General features: G+C 44.4%; 1 protein-coding gene and 1 pseudogene across 1 annotated transcript in view; one reads left to right on the top strand and one right to left on the bottom strand.

Moving 5' to 3' along the window:
• The window catches only part of LOC101438733 (sialic acid-binding Ig-like lectin 9), a 79,589-nt gene that overhangs the window by 35,652 nt on the left and 28,095 nt on the right, over nucleotides 1-15,842 (top strand). The gene's annotated exons all lie outside the window — the stretch shown is intronic.
• On the bottom strand, nucleotides 3,414-15,798 carry LOC139436922 (translin pseudogene; annotated as a pseudogene).

Below are 15,842 nucleotides of genomic sequence, written 5' to 3'. Positions count from 1 at the left end.
GTGGGGGGAGTGGGGGGTGGGGGCGGTGGGGTTGATTGGGACCTCATATTTTTTGAATGTAATTTTTAAAAATAAATAAATAATTTAATAAAAAAAATAAAAAATTTCATGTTTTTTGCCCACTCAAAAATGTAAATCCACATACCCCCAGACCTCCTTGTCACCAATTTTCCAATCATGTTCCTTCCAAGTCCCAGACCATCCAGCCAAACCATTGGCCAATCAGTGTACAAATGCATCTCTGGTCATTTCTTCTTCCAAGCAAAATGAACAACCAGGTGCACTGGTTGAAGTTCTGCCCACTGGGAGGATTTGCTCTCACCACTATCCTTCAGGGATGTCCCAGAAATGGGCAGCTGTGCTGCAGCTGTCCACTTTCTGGTGGACAGCCCAAGTTTTCTCTTCCTCAGTCAACTGATTGCAAGGGACTCCCCAAGAGCCCAAAGCTGTGGGCCAGAAAAGAGAAGGTAACGTAGGAGGGGTGTGGTCATGGGCACTTGGGCTACTTCCTCATGTAACTTGCTCATGCCTTCAAGACGTGCTTGAGCCCTATCTCATATATACCACTTTAACTTTACTATGGAATGCTGTTGTGCACTCGCAACTTTATGGTTTGGTGGGTCAGACAAGACCCAGCTCATGAGAGTCAACTCAGGGCTCATGGTAACTGGATGGCCCATGGTTAAGTGTTCAGTCTCTACTAAGGCCCAGAAGCAAGCCAAAAGCTGTTTCTCAAAAGGGGACTTGTTATCTGCAGAGGATGGCAGGACTTTGCTCCAAAATCCTAAGGGTGTGCATTGTGATTCTCCTATAGGGGCCTGCCAGAGATTCCAGACAGCATCTCTATTAGCCACAGAAACTTCCAGCACCATTGGATTTGCTGGATCATATGACCCAAGGGGCAGCGCAGCTTGCATAGCAGATTGGACTTGATGCAGAGCCTCTTTTTGTTCCAGTTCCCAATCGGAAGTAGAGCTTTTCTGGTCACCCAGTAAATGGGCTTGAACAGCACACCAAAGTGAGGAATGTGTTGTCTCCAAAATCCAAAGAGATCAACTAAGTGTTGTGCCTCTTTTTTGGTATAGGAGGAGCCAGATGCAACAGTCTATCCTTCACTTTAGAAGGAATATCTCAACATGCCTCACACCATTGGACACCTTGAAATTTCACTGAGGTGGAAGGACCCTATATTTTAGTTGGATTTATCTCCCATCCTCTCTCATGCAAATGCCTTACTAATAAGTCTAGAGTATTTGCTACTTTTTGCTCACTATGTCCTATCAACATGATGTCATCAATATAATGGACCAGTGTGATGTCTTGTGGAAGGGAGAGATGATCAAGTTCCTCGAGGACAATATTATGACATAGGGTTTGAGAGTTGATATACCCCTGAGGCAGGACAGTAAAGGTATTCTGCTGGCCTTGCCAGCTGAAAGCAGACTCTTTCCAGTGGTCCTTATTAATAGCAATTGAGAAAAAAGCATTTGCCAAATCAACAGCTGCATACGAGTTACCAGGGGCTGTGTTGATTTGCTCAAGCAATGATATCAAATCAGGGACAGCAGCTGCAATTGGAGTCACCACCTGGTTAAGTTTAGGACAATCTACTGTCATGCTCCAAGATCCATCTGTTTTCTTTTCTTTTTTTTTCACAAACAGACCCCCCAAAAATGTTTATTGCTTTACAACAAGCCAGCAACAAAGACAGCTGAATATTTATAAACATAGAACTTCTAAATTCTCAAACAGAGTGACAAGACCAAAATGTGCTCCTCCAATTAAAATGCATTTGTTAACAACTTCTACCAAGAACTTACATAAAATTCTCAGGCAAAATCAATACAGAGGCAAAGGAAACAGTTATGGGAGTTTTCTGGTACATGTCTGATGATGTCATTGGCAAGCCTTGGATGCACAAGCCAGGCAGTGTTTCAATGCCCATTTCTGGTGACTATCCTGGGCACTTGGAGGAACCAAACACTCTTTTATTTCTACAAACTTTTCTGCAGAAAAAAAATTGTCAAGAAAATTGTTAAAAAATATAACAATGCATAGCAACTTGCACCTAATTTCTACTTTCCTCATGACGGAAAAATTACTTGGCCTCTAACTCGGCCTGAGATAAAAAGTTCTGAGGGCAATGCCACATATCCTATCATACAAACAGGGAGTCCAAACCAGGTATGAGGCATGAAATAGTTCCTTTTATTCTAGAAACACTAGCACCTTCCTTGAAATGAGCTGCAGGCGACTGTGGATTAAGTCACCATCATAATCATTTCAATTCAACAGCAAAAATTACGTGGTGAGTATTCTTAGTACTATCTGAAAAAATGGGGAGGGAGATTCTGGGGAAAAACAACAAACTTTCAATGACATGCCCAAAACTGTAAATTTAAAACCTATATCTATTGGGATAGCCATCAATGATCTGAAATTTCTTATCTTAAAAAACATTACCAAATTCAGCTAAGTTTTAAAAAATTAAATAAAAAAAACAGAGATTCTATTTTTTTCCATATAAAGCACAGCATTTTTCTCAAAAACATAATAGACAAGGTATTGCTAATTAAGTTATGTGGTTATCTTTATTCTCCCAGACCAAACCATCTAGCTAGGTGCTGGAAAAAAGATTTCATAGTTTATAAATATATCACATGAAGTGTTAGTGCCAGATGTGCATGAAGATGATTTTTAAGATAAGTTCACTGCAATAGCAGCATGCAAAGACAATATCCTAAAGTAGAAATGACTTAAAATATTAAGTATTCCTCCCCACCTTGTAAAATGTTTCCTGAAAATAAAGCCAATGACAACACTACTAAATCCCTTAATACAAAAACTTCCCAAAATCATCCACTAGCTGGACAGTGCAGTTTAAATCTTTTATATACTGATGGCAGTGAAAGAGAACCCTGGGGCTTTAACTCCCCTGCAAAGACTTTCAACATCTGATTTACTCACAAGGCTAAAAATAAACAAGGAAGAATGTAGTAAGATACTATAATGTTTGCTTGGCAACCATCCTTTTAATTATCTATTTCTATACTGTAACCAGGCTATACCTGGGTATGGACAGCTAACTTAGGAAATAGAAAACATCAAAGGTTACATCTGAAAGAAGAATCACAAAACAAGGCAATAAACTTTTCAATCAATACATCAACAGTCAGGATAAGCAAAAGGACTTTACCAAGAGACTGACATTTACACTTTTGGACAGAACTGAAATATACTTGATCACAGAGCAAGTCCACTGAAACAACTAAGAAAAGTCTGTCTTTGTGAAGGCATTTTTTACTCCCCCCAAAAGGCGTTTCACTTCTGATCCTTGCACCACACAACTGGTTAAGAAAATGAAGCGCAGTGTTTAGCAACTGGGCGCCCCGCCTACCATAGAGGCACTGTGCTCACCCCTCTGGCAACCGCTGAGGCAACCAAGGCCAAGGGCAGGGGAAAGCCTCCCATTTATCCACACAAGCGGCAGCCGTTTCCTTATTGAAGCCACGGATCGAGAGATCGTAGACAACCTCTTCAACTTTCTTCACGTCATACTTCAGGCCATCATAGCGCTTCCTCAGGGAATCGTTCTTCAGATTTAGAAGGCGGAAACCAGAACCCAGCTCATTGATGAAGGTGGAGATGTGGAGCGGTCACGCTGTTGACTGACAGCCACGACAGTTCACTAGCAAGAATTAAAACTCCTGAAAGATAGTCGTCTACATTCAGACTAGTGACTTCTAGAGTCACTAGTGTTTCTGATTCCAAATACACAACATATGCTGCCAAGAAGACCAAGCGCTGCAACAGGAACCTCCAGTGCTCGTGAAATCTGTGGTACTGTTCAGCAGGAAACTTGGTCTTCAGAGATGTTAGATGTGTTTTTACTGTACCAAAATGTTCTCGAGCTTTCAAACACCTCTTTGGAATGTCTTGAAACCCAGAGCCCTGATGGACCCCTTGCAGTAGTGTTAAAATCTCTTGGGCTGTTTGTTCTAAACTCTGTACAACTTTTCGGATTTCCTCTCGAATGTCCTGCTCGGCAGCCAAAAAGCCCTGCAGCTCCACGAAGATCTCGCTCACCGACGGGGCGCTAATCGTAAAAGAATCCGGGCGGCGAAGCCGGCCACAAGACTATGTTCCCGGGACCAAAGGGTAATCAACAGCAACGCCGCCGCCGCCACCACCACTGCGTCCACTCCCCATCTGTTTTCTGTACAGGCCAAATAGGAGAATTGAATGGGGATGTGGTGGGAATCACCAACCCTGCATCCTTCAAATCCTTGATGGTGGGACCAATTTCTACACTCCCTCCAGGAAGCCGGTATTTCTTTTGGTTACTATTTTGCTGGGTAGGGGCAGTTCTAGTGGCTCCCACTTGGCCTGTCCAACCATAATAGCCCCCATCCACAAGATAGGGTTCCAAAGTGGGGATTCTGACAGTTACTGAGCATGTCTATTCCAATTATGCATTCTAGAACAGGGGAAATAACCACAGAATGGGTCTGGGGGCCCACTGGACCAACTGTTAGACAGACCTGAGCTAACTCCGTTAATCACCTGACCTCCATAAGCCCCTACTCTGACTGGTGGACCACAGTGACTTTTTGGGTCTCCTAGAATTAATGTCACTTCTGAGCCAGTGTCTTATAATCCCTGAAAATGTCTGATCATTTCCTTTTCCCCAATGCACAGTTACTCTGGTAAAAGGCTGTAGATCTCCTTGGGGAAAGGGGGAGAAAGATTAAGAGTATAAATTTTTGGCAGTTTAACAGGATCCTTCCCCAAGGAGACCTTGCCTTCTCCTCATTCAAGGGGCTCTGAGTTTATAAACTGTCTGAAGTCTGGGAATTGATTAAGGGGCCATGATTGTCTGTAATTTGAGTTAACGTTTTTTCACTCAATCCAGAACTCTTCTGTTTATACAGATCCCAAAGAAATTTAGTAGGCTGCCCATCTATTTCACTGCTAGGTACCCTATTATGTGTTAGCCAATGCCACAATTCTACATGACTCAGACTATTTTGAGTGGGTTTTTGAATCTGCCTTTCATTGCGGTAGCCGCACCCACCTTGGCTTTGGTGATTAGCTGCCGATACTTGAGTTTTACCAGACTGACATCCAATCATCCCCATAATGTTTAAGGACTCTAATTCCATCACGGACCTCTCTACTATAATACACTGGATTCCCTGTGTTATACAGTCCCATTCTGTAAAATCCATTCTAAGTGTGCACTTGTTGGCTCTCATTTTCATCAGAGTTGTGCTGTCATCGCCTCCGTGAATTTTAAACGTTCTCATTATTCCACAAGGCAAAATCCCTTAGCCTCTTAGACAGCAGCAGTGAGAATAGAAAACCATCAATGGGAAAGGGGGTGGAAGTTGTGATTGGAGGAAGTTCAATAGAGGGAGAAGAACTGGAGGCGAGGAAGTGCAAACCACACATTGATGTGCTTTGTTCTGAAGGGGTTTGATGAACTGTGAAACCTTCACTCTCCCCTTAATCCTGTTGGGTCCCTGTGCTGTGGCTCAGTGCCCAGTTCCCCAGAAACTTGCACCTCCTGGAGGGTAGAGATGGGTCTGATGGGGACCCTGATATTCTCTCCCTTGCACTTGGTTTCTGTCTATCACAAAATAATTTACAGCCACAGGTTTACTCTTTTGTGTGATGTCTGGCTTCTATACCAGAAAGTGAAATAGATAAAGTTTGGGCTTGTGTTTTCTTTGTGCACTGACACCAGGTGCACAAAGATATCATAATTAGGAGGTGTTCAGATACCATAATTTTTAGTCCCTTTTTGTATCGTTAGGAGGCACTCAGTCAGATGTCATATTTTTTAGTCCCTTTTTGGATCCTGACTCCATCATACTACATGGAAAAATGGCCTGATGTCCCTCAGCCTTAATTTTCTTCCCTATAAAATAAAGAAAATAATAATTATTTATACTTGGATTATCTGGAGAAGTCAATGAAACTAGTTACCACTGTATTCAATTTCTATTGTAGATGTCACAAATTACCATAACATCTATGGTTTAAATTAATACAAATTATTATTTTAGAGTTCTGGAAGTCAGAAATCTGAAATGGGCCTTACTGGGCTAAAGTCAAAATATTTATTTACCCAATTATGTAGATGCATTTCAAGTGCATAATGCTAAGTGTTTGAAGCTGAACTTTAAAGGCTGCATTTTATCTGATTTTCTTTTATGACATTCTGTGAAAGGGAAAACAATAAGGATGGACATTGGATCAATGTGTTCCAGGGATTCAGATAGGGGAGATTCTGAGTCCCAGGAAAAAACAGGACGGAATGTTTTTGGTGACGGAAGTCTTCAGTATCTTGATGGTGGTTGCAGTTGTACAAGTCTATGTGCTTGTCAAAACTCACAGAATTGGGAACGGACTTTGGCCCAGTGGTTAGGGCGTCCGTCTACCATATGGGAGGTCTGCGGTTCAAACCCTGGGCCTCCTTGACCCGTGTGGAGCTGGCCATGCGCAGCGCTGATGCGCGCAAGGAGTGCCGTGCCACGCAAGGGTGTCCCCCGCGTGGGGGAGCCCCACACGCAAGGAGTGCGCCCGTGAGGAGAGCCACCCAGCGTGAAAAGAAAGAGCAGCCTGCCCAGTAATGGCGCCTCCCACACTTCCCGTGCCGCTGACGACAACAGAAGCGGACAAAGAAACAAGACGCAGCAAATAGACACCAAGAACAGACAACCAGGGGAGGGGGGGAAATTAAATAAATAAATAAATCTTTAAAAAAAAAAAAAACTCACAGAATTATACACCATAAAAATCACCTTTACTGTATGTAAGCTTAAAAATAAATGTAAAAGGGGAGGAGAACCAGCAGGATGGCAGCAGAGTAAGGAGCTCCTGGAGTCAGCTCCTGCTACAGGGCAGTTAGCAAACTTCCAGAGCTCTCTGAAGCTTGGTGAAGCACCTGTTTGGGGGCTCCAGGACATCAGAAGAGCATCCTGCAATGTCCTTGTAGGAATGGAATGAGAATACTGCCCATCTGCAGAGAAGACTGGTAAGTAGAGTGCTCTGCACCCCAGAGGTCAGTGCCTATCCTCCACTGGAGGCATAAGCCGCCTCGGGAGGTGTTCTGCGGATGGAATTGAAAGCTCCACTTCCCCAAAATAGGGGAGGAAGAGATGGTTGGGCACCAATTTCAGCTACTGATGAGGAAATTCAGCGGGCTACAGTATACTCCTGAGAACGGCTAAAGTTTGAACCTGTCCAAGTCAGAAAGAGGCTGGGAGGAACCATCTTATCTCTGCATCTGGCACAAGGGGAAGTGAGGTGGACTGAAAATCCCAGTGCTGGTGGGGACTGACTTCTTCCCATCCAGATCATATTGCAGGTCTAGCCCGGGCCCCAGTACCAGCCCCAGCAGAGAGGAAGCTGTGGGGACCTGTGCCAGCTTCTCCGGGAAATTACCAGCCAAGCTGCAGAGGCTGATGATTATCCTACTCTGGCGGAATGAGCCACACCAGGAGCTGCTCTGTGATGGGAATTGGAAGCTCTATGACCCAGAAACAGGGGAGGAGGAGATGGTTGGCTGCCGATTTTGGCTACTGATTGATAGACTTGTCTGGCTAAGAGATAACCCAGGGAATAGCTGGGGTGTGAACCAGCCCAAGATAGAAAGAGGCCAGTAGCCACCATTCTGACTGTCCCCAGCCTGAGGGAAGCCAGGCTGACTGAAAATCTCAGTGTCACAGGAACCGTTTCTTTCACGTAGATCAGCCTGCAGTGCCTTGGCTTCAGCCCCACCTCTGGTGGGGAGGAGACTGAGGAGCCCTGCAACAGCCTATACAGGTAACTGCAGAGAACTTTGGCTGGTATAGACTGAAAATCAGAAGTCTACCAGGCCAACTGTGGTCATCTTGGACCTGCACAACACAAGTTGCTGCTCACACCTACAGCTCCATTCCTGTCCCAGGCATGAGAGAAAGGGATGTGAAGCTTCATTAGTCTCTGTGGGCAACTACAGTCTTGGCCTGCACATGGATTATTCCACATAGCTGTGACTCTGTCCCTATGCCTGGCAAAGGAGAAAGTTGGAAGAAGCATCATTGGTCCCTGGTGCAATGAGGGCAGCTTGAGCTTCCATAGCTTACAGCACCAACTAAATACTTGGCTCCTACTGCACAACCAGCAAGGAAGAAATGATAGAAAGCCCTAAAATAAAAAAAAACTGCACCCAGAAAAAAATACTTCAGTAAGTCAGATGTGAAGACACCAACAAAAAATTACAATCCATACCAAGAAACAGGAAGATTTGGCCCAGTTAAAGGAACAAGATAAGCCTCCAGATGACATAAATGATCTGAGAAATCTAATCAGAGATGTTCAAACAACTCTCCTTAATAAATTCAATGAGATGGCTAATGAGATTAAGAATATTAAGAAGACATTGGATGAGCAAAAAGAAGAATTTGAAAGCATATATAGAAAAAGAGCAGATCTTATGGGAATGAAAGGGGCAAGAAATGAAGTTTAAAAAAACATTGGAATCATATAATAGCAGATTTGAGGAAGCAGAATAAAGGTTTGGTGACCTTGAAGAAATAGCCTTTGAAAGTGAACATACAAAAAGACAGATGAAGAAAATAATGGAAAATATTGAACAAGGTCTCAGGGAAATAAATGACAGCAAAAGGCATGCAAACATATGTGTCATGGGTGTCCCAGAAGAAGAAGAGAAGGGAAAAGGGGCAGAAGGAATATTTGAAGAAATAATGGTAGAAAATTTCCCAACCCTATTGAAGGACATAGATATCCCTGTCCAAGAAGCACAATGTACTCCCATCTGAAAAAATCCAAATAGACAAATTCCAAGACACATACTCATCAGAATGTCAAAAGCCAAAGACAAAGAGAGAATTTCGAGAGCAGCAAGAGAAAAGCAATGCATAACATATAAGGGATATCCAATAAGATTAAGTGCTGGTTTCTTACTAGAAACCATGGAGGCAAGAAGACAGTGGCCTGATATATTTAAGATGCTACAAGAGAAAAACTTCCAGCCAAGAATCTTATATCCAGCAAGACTATCTTTCAAAAATGAGGGCAAAATTATAATATTCACTGGTAAACAGAAAGTGAGAGAATTTCGAAGCAAGAGACCAGAATTTCAGGAAATACTAAAGGGTGTGCTAGAGCCTGAAAAGAAAAGATAGGAGAGAGGGGTCTGGAAGAGAATGTAGAAATAAAGATTATATCAATAAAAGTAACTAAAAGTGTCCAAAGAGTGTCGAAAATAAAATATGACAGATAAAACTCAAATAGTCAGGAATAAACTTTACCAATGACATAAAGCACTCGTATTCAGACAACTGCATCTCAATGTTAAAACAAACCAAAAAGCTCTAAATAACTGGAAGATCATTCCATGGTCATGGATTGGAAGACTAAATATCATTAAGATGTCAATTCTACTCAAATTCATATACAGATTTAATGCAGTCCCGATAAAAATTCCACCAGCATTAAAGTAAACATTGAAAATATGATTATTAAATTTATTTGGAAGGGTAAATAATCCTGAATAGCCAGAAACATCATAAAAAGGAAAGTGAACATTCATCTCCAGACTTTAAATCATAATGCCTACCTACAGTGGTAAAAACAGCATGGTACTGGTGTAAAGACAGACACAATAGACCAGTGGAACCAAATTGATGGCTCAGAAACGACCCTCACAGGTATTGTCAAGTGATTTTTGACTAGCTTGCCAAACTCACACAGCTCTTGTGTAATGTACAATGGCCTTAATACAACCTAGAATTCGAAGAACAATAGCTGGTTAATGGGACTTTCAATAATTATACCATTTTACAGCCGTATCTTTTTTGCTTAGAGAGGGGGAAGTGAACAGATATCCCCCACGCCCTGCCTTTTATATCCTCTCCCAGGACCACAAGAAGAGAGAAATGCAGGGTCCTCCTAAGTAAGAGATCCATGAACCTCCCCCACACCCCCGAGAGAAACGGGATCCCTCCCCACACATGCTGGATGATCGACCCCAAACTACCTCAATTGTCCCTCCTGCTCCTTTACCACCACCGCCCTAGCGCCCTCCCTCCAAAGCCTCAGCTATCGCTGCAACACACGGAGGGGGAAATCCTTATGCACCCGATGACTCGGGTACTTAAGGGAAGTAGCACAGCAGGCGGAGACAGAGTTCAAGTATGTGTTCCCTTCAACACGACCGAGTTAATCAAAAGGAGGAGAGCCCGGGGAGGTATTTGGAGGTTCAGCAAAGTTTTTAGAGAGTTTAAAGCCACTGCATAGCAGTGTAACCTGACCTGGGGTGTGTCGATTTTTTTCCCTCCAGCTGAACCACCGCTGAAGAGAAACCCTCCATTTGGGACTTGACCTTTAGTTTAAAGCACAGTCACCCAAGAGACGGCCCGTTTTCAGGTTTGGGAATTAGGGCCACTGGGCGCAATCCTGCCCACGAACCCGGTCATGCCCACGACTCGTGCACCCCCACCGTGCCCCACATGAGCAGAGACCGGCACTGGGAGAGGGAGCGCCCCTCCCTGGGGCCCCCAGAGCTGAAGGCGCTTTCCGGGAAGGGGGACATTAGTCAGGACTCCGAATGAGGAGACCCCGGATTCCAGCCGCCCTCAGGCCACCTTCCCTCCACAGGAGCCTTGGGATGGCCTCACCGTCCACAAAGAGCTGCCTCTCTGCCTGGACGTGACATCCTAACTCGCATTAGAGCAAAGATTTCGTGGACTATGCAGTCTGGTTTATGTTGCTTCCAAAACGGCTTGCGGCAGGCCCCTCATATCCTGTTCCAAGTCTGGAATTGTGGATTTGCCTTAGTTTGGGACACCTCCACACCCAGGGAGCTGTGAGCACCACTCCCGATAAAATCACCTTGAAGACCCCACCCAGTTTCCGCGGGTTCAGCAATACCCCATCAGAGGTGGGAGACAGGGGTTAGCCGCTGATGAGGAATTCCTGAACCACGAATTAGAATCCCTTGCAATACAGCCTACAACAGCCGTTTCATGGCGTAATGGGGAACACCTTCTTGTCCAGACCTACAGGCAATCAGCGAGGAGGGGTCCCAACCACCCGACTGTGCCTATTGGTCCTGCCTCCACGCGAGGGAAGCTCAGCTGGGGACTCCACCCACGCCCCCTCCTGGGAAGGGACGCCCTTTTCCAACTATTGTGTCCCAAATTCACAGGCAAATGCTTCCTTTCCATCCCAGGATGGTTACGTCGGCCTGTTAAACTTGTGCCATAATCAACAGCAAACCCCACACCCACCCGCCCTCACCACCACGCAGAGGCAGCGGGTGGGGGAAGTCTGGCAAAAGGACTCTCGGATGTGCCCAGGCTACGGGCTCCCGTACTCCTGGTCCTTGTAGAGGCTTTTTTTTTTTTTGTCTCTCTGAGGAGGCTGCTGACATAGCAGTGCCTCTATTCATGGAAATCTTGAAGTGCCTAAATGAAACGAACACTTTATTTCTTTTTCTTAATGGAATGTTATGAGTGATATGAGACTTGAGTGGGTATGAAAAGAAGTAAAAGATTTGTGTGAGTCCAGGCTAAAATTTGATGTTTATTTAAAGGAATGTGTTTTGAGATTAGATAAGATAGCTGATTTCCATAAAATCAGAATGGAAGTACGGAGGACAAAATTGAATGCACAGGGCAAGTTGTAGAAGGCATTGCGGAAGGTAGCATTGAAAAGGAAATATGTTTTGTGAAGGTGGAATTTGTCTGAGTATGAAGTAACTACAGTCTATGTGGTAATGGATAGTTATAAGAGGTTTGTAGAAGCATTGTTAAACAGAAATATTGAAATGACTGGTTCCAGGAAGTAATTATTAAACAGAAACTGAATTGATGCTCATAACAAAAAGTAACTTCATAATAGCTACAGGCTGCTTTGAGCTGAATATTCAAATGATGATAAGGAAAATAATCTTCAGTTTTCACAAAATTATGGAAAAAAGTATTTTTTCCTGTACTGCTAATGTAAAATACCTGGTATTGACATCTTCATGGTAAAGGTGAAGAGGTAAAAAGCAAAGTACGGAAAAGTTAACTTTATTTGATATGTTCCACATTGCCTTGCAAGTGTTTAGAAAATGTATAAATATCCGAAGTGATAGACTGTCAAACTCTCGCACTGTCAAACTCTCTTGTACCAGTCCTTCAATTCTCTGCATTTGCTCCTCCATTTGAGTTATTGGCTAGGTTGATAACTGCCCCTTAAAACAATAATGGTATCTACTACATCTCTGGTTTGCTCCTGAAGTCGATGGAGACTGTGTTACAGTTTCAGACTCATGCAGCAGCCAGTGATGGCTCAAAATGGCCAGATGTACAGTGAGATATGACCGCCAGAATGCCTGTGTTTCACAGTCTGAAGGGAGCTACACATCAGGATGGTGGAATACTGGAGTCCAGCTTCCCAGCTTCTCTCTAGGGTCAATGGTGCTGCAGCATGCTGGCTATGTGAAGGACATACCTGATGAAGCAGAGATTACCAGAGTGATGTAAGCAGAGCTTAAGTACAACTGGCATCATGGCCTGCTCCCATGGAGAGATAACATGTTTGGATTGCAAACCCAGAGCTTAGATCTATCAAGTTCAGCTTAAAAAGAAACGTATATATTAGTTAGTGCATAGATTAGTATTAAGTACTGCACCTATATCGTTCCTATTCTAGACATATGCCCAATGATTATGGTGATATCTTTCCTAGATCAAATGGAGAGGGATATTGAACATGTTAAAAGTCCTGGTAAATTTCATTTTAAAATTAGTTAATGAACATGCTTAACCTAGGTCTCCCTCCTAGTCCTTATTCCAGAACCTGTCCCACTCATATCCTGGGCAGGACCTGCAGACTCATATGCCCTCTGCCAGGGCTAAGCATTTCCCACCAGGAAGGAAACAGCAAAGAAGGTGGCGGTACCCACTTCAGCTTAGCTCCTTCAAGACTGTCTTTGTGTAACCTTTCCTCACCAGGGACTGGAAACCAGGTTCTGATCAAAACCTGGCAAAACACATGCACACACACACTCACACTCACACTCAGTCACACACACACATAGAAACAAACAAAAAAATGGCCTCACTGTCAAATAGAGCCAAAATCGAAGGCACTTTACTCTGAGCTATGATCATACCCACAGTTGTCAAAATTAAAGGAATTGCCTGTGCTTTTGTCCAGTGTACCCAGCTGTCCAAGGAAGTACAAGTTCTCCAGAAGCACCTGATGGGATGCACGCATGCCAGTCATTGATGGCTTGAACTAGGTCAAGAAATGGAGCTAAGTAATGTCTGTATCAAAGTGAACTGTTCCCTCTAACTCAAGCCCAGTGGCCTGTTGCTATGGGGAGGGCGAACCAGAAATCCCTTAATAAACCTTGCCTGCTTTCATTTCCAATAGTTACAACTTAAGTAAACTACTCTGAAATAGTCCTAAAAAGCACTCAAAATCTGCAAAATAAAGCCCACTGACTTCAGCAAGATGTATCATCAGAAAAGCCCCAGGCGTTTTCTACATGTGTGCTCCAACATCCTTTTAATGGGACCGTGTATCCTCCAAATTTTAATTAAGTTTATTTCTTCTAGAATTAACATTTTGTTAGCCATATGGGGACTTCATCCAATTTCACTTATGATTCCAGATTCATCTATCCCTAACGGCAATAGAATAGCAAGAGGGTTTTACACCTTGTGAGGTAGGGTCTACTGCTCCTATCCAGCAGGAAGCAGCTACAGAAGAATGATCATCTCTGTCCAGCACCACTTTAAGAATAATGGTGTAAACTCTTTGAGCAGGGAGTTGAGGCAGGCTAGCTAGGGAATAAAGAGATAAATCTGTGACCTCGCAGAAAAACCACTGCCATTAAACAAATGGCCATGGATACCCCACAAGTTGGTGCTGGAAGGACCTCAGGGGAATCCCCATTTGGACAGGTTTTCCTCCAGAACCAAGGGAAAACCTGGATATTCTCCAGGTGCCTTAACATTGGGTGCTCCCAGGGGATTGATGGGTGGGATAACCAATCAGAAGAGCAAACAACTGGGACCACTTCCCCAACAGTTTTAAAGGGTGGGGTAATTAGTGGCATAAAAAACCAGTGCAAAATCCAAATGGCTCTGTTCTTGTCTTTTTCCCTTGCCTGGAACAGCATGCAAGTAAACCCTGGCATGTATAATCTGAGATGGGGATTGTAGTCTGTAAATCAGCCCTCTTTTTCTCTTTTCACTCCTTCCTCTCTATCTGGGACCCAAATTCTGTTATTTTCTCCCATGTCTCTTCTCTGTGCATTCATGGAGAGGAATGCTGATTTTAGGTTAACAGGTCCAGAAAAATCCAGATCATAATCCAAGAAGTGAAACGAGATTTTGACAAGTGGAAGCAGGAGGACAAGTCCAACTCTTCCCTCCAGCAATGGCTCCTGCCTGTCCTCCTCCACTTGTAACTCCCTGATCATCATCCTGCTCCTTCTCCTCCTGCCCCAACCCTGCTCAGTGGTCTCACCACTCATCTCCTCCCAACTGCCGGCCCTTCCACTTCAGCTTATTCTCCAACCTGCCCTGGGAAATGGTGTCAGGCTGCCAGACCCTTTGCTTGACACTTTGCTCCAACCCCCCCCCCCCTTTTTAACCATATCGCATGCTGCAAGAGGTAGCTGGACTCAAACTGCACCCCATCTCCCATAAAGAAAAAGGGGGCAATGAAGGAGTGGGCTCGTAAGTGAAGTGTGAGCCCTTGGCAGAGGGAGGAAGCCAACCAATAGGAAAGAGATTTCTAACCAATAGGATCCCTTACTCTAATTAATAATCAACCAATCAAAGCCTCCCAGTTAGCTTACCTCATTACCATAAAATGCTCAGATAGCCTCTAAACCTTAAACATTTCTTTTGCCCAGACCCAATGATTAACCAGTCAGAGAATTGCCACTTGAGGGTCCACACCCAGGGCAGTGGCACAATGAATTTTTATCTAGTGCAACCCAAAAGCCCTGTGGGTGCCTCCATCTCCCCCAGGCCAGAGAGACACCAGGAGCTGCAGCACAGAGCTGTGGCCTCCACCTCACCATTGTGGTGCTTCAATCAAAGCCTAGGTTAGGTTGAAGCAGCAACACTGAGCTGTAATCAAATGAACGCTTGACTGTAGTGAGGTCCCAGTTCTTCATTCTGAAGCCTGTCCAAACCAAAGAGTAAGAGTGAGGAGAACATTTCCTGGCACGACTCTCATTATATTTTCCAGCACTGTAAGGCCTTTGGCTAAAATCCATCTGAAGTGAAGAATAAAGGTGGCGAGAATAGAGGTCTCCCTACTTAGAATCCTTTCCTTTTTCTTTGCCCCAGACCCTCACAAGACCCTAAAGAATCCCACCCTTGGCAGGACTGTCTGTTCCATGCCTCTAGATGAGGCTGGGGCTCTCTGGGCCCAGACCAGGAGAGGACCAGCTCCCTGGTGGAAAATGGTGCACAGAAGAGTCCCTCAACTGGGAGGACATGTGCAGCACCCACCTCCCTCCCACGTGCTGGATGTCCTGGAGATCCCTGTGCAGGAGGACTGGAGACTGGGAAGCACTGGAGCCTGGGAGATGGGATGTGGGGCTCTTTCCTTCCTGCCATCCCTCTTGGGCCGGTCTCTGGGGTCCCTGGTCTTGGGGTATCCATCCCCTGTGAGCAGGGTGGACAAGCTCTGGTTACCTGAGAGCTGAAGTTCCTCTTCTGTGAACACCGTGGTCTCATGTTCCTTACCAGCTTCTGGGGTGTCCCCTGCCATCCCTCCCCTTTCACTTGCCCTCCTCTGCTCTTCTCAGACAGAGG

The sequence above is a fragment of the Dasypus novemcinctus genome, chromosome 18 (assembly GCF_030445035.2).
Source record: "Dasypus novemcinctus isolate mDasNov1 chromosome 18, mDasNov1.1.hap2, whole genome shotgun sequence".
NCBI classification, from domain to species: Eukaryota; Metazoa; Chordata; class Mammalia; order Cingulata; family Dasypodidae; genus Dasypus; species Dasypus novemcinctus.
Note: the sequence above shows the minus strand (reverse complement) of the source record. Positions and strands in the feature narration are given on the sequence as shown.